Consider the following 1,920-nt stretch of genomic DNA (forward strand, 5'->3'; position numbering starts at 1 on the left):
CTCTCTCTCTCTCTCTCTCTCTCTCTCTCTATATATATATATATATATATATATATATATATATGGTGAAAAAAGTAAGAAAAAATCTTCATCTTTGGATCAATCATAATTGAAGATCAAGACTAATGCGGTTCACCGGCATGCACTAGATTAATTCCCGTGATAAGCTATTCATGGGGTGGGGGGTGAAATTAAAAGCGATCAAAGGTCCAGATCCATTCTTACACTTCTTACTTTGACTCTTATTCTCACATGATCATTTGTCTATATATACATACGTTGAGGAAAGTTTTGTTAGAAATCCAAAATTAATTAGGAATTCGGGAATCGTTCATAACGCCCCACATGTTTCTATTTATGATGAATATTCGTCATTAATAAGAAATTCATGATGAGTATGGACGTCATATTCATCATGATTTACACGTTAACAATGAATATGTAACAACATTTATGATTAATAACACAACCATATTCATAATAAGTTTTAGGTTTCTAACGGAACATGCCCCTATGTACACGCATATGTATGCTTGTATGTATGCATGTATGTAAATATGTGTGTATATGTATGTATGTATGGGGAAACGATTTAGAGAGCATCTTAAGAAAACAATCAAAGAACCACGAAAAAAACGAATGAATAAATATATTAAAATGGATGTTAAATTAAAGATAATAAAATAGTCGTTTTTTGGTGTAATTTGTTTTTCTTGAATCTTTATTATATTTCATCGATTTTCGATTTAAAATAGGGGCAATATTTTGTGTTCGCGAAAAGGTGGTTATAACTAGGGGTGCTCAAAAACCCGACCAACCCGATCAACCCAACCCAACGCGAAATAATTCAACCCAAAGCAACCCGATGTCTAATCGAGTTGTAAAATTTTCAAACCGTAGGTATTGGGTTGATATTGGGTTACTATTATTTGAACTCAACTCAACCAGATGAACCCGATATCCATTTATTTCTTATATTTAATATGATTGTTGAATTTCTATTAATATATACACTATCACGTACGCTATTCATGTACACATCTTTTCAATCTATTCACATCTCTATATAACTCATTCATATATATGTTCAGTAATTGTAAACATATATACGTAAATTGAGAAAATTAACTGAATGTGATATATGTAAGAAGTATGGATAAGTTATATCAAATGGTTGATGATGAAAAAGAAATTATGAGTAGAGAAATAACATGTTCAAGGTTAGAAAAATATTTTAATGTACCAAAGTATCAACCCGACTAACCCGACCAACTCGTACGGTTTGGGTTGGGTTGGGTTAAAATTTTTCAAACCGCAATCATTAGATTGGGTTGTTAAAATGTCTTCAACCCGATCAACCCAATCCGTGAGCACCCCTAGTTATAACCGTTTTTTAATCATATCCATTTTGATCATCTCCACCTAACAGTTTGGGTGAATTCTTCGACTCTCATTTTTCTAAGATTCTCTCCCGATCTCATAAACCTGCAAATTGATTTGAAATCTTTTTTTAAAAAAATGTACGTAGTAAGTTATTGTCTAATTATTGCTTCTTATGTGCAATCAAGAAATCTGTACGAGTGTCGTTAACATTTGAGTCGTTCTACTTGTATTTTAGTTAGAAAACCCCATGAATTCAAATTTCACGTCTTTCTTCTGTTGTGCTAGCACGATAATTAATTTTTTAATTTAAAAAAGATTAAATTACAGATTCAATCTCTCTGGACGTATCAAAATTATGGATTGGGTCATCCAAACGAATTAATTACAGATTTCATCATTGTGGTTTCAATTTTGTTTCAGATTGGGTCCCTCAACCTAACTATGTTAAAATCTACTCCGTTAAATGAGAGATGTTTTCTTTCCACCTTTTTCTATTATATATTTAATATTTATTAGAAGCGTACTCGCACAATGCAG

The sequence above is a fragment of the Cynara cardunculus genome (assembly GCF_001531365.2).
Source record: "Cynara cardunculus var. scolymus isolate 2C chromosome LG 16, CcrdV1, whole genome shotgun sequence".
NCBI lineage: Eukaryota > Viridiplantae > Streptophyta > Magnoliopsida > Asterales > Asteraceae > Cynara > Cynara cardunculus.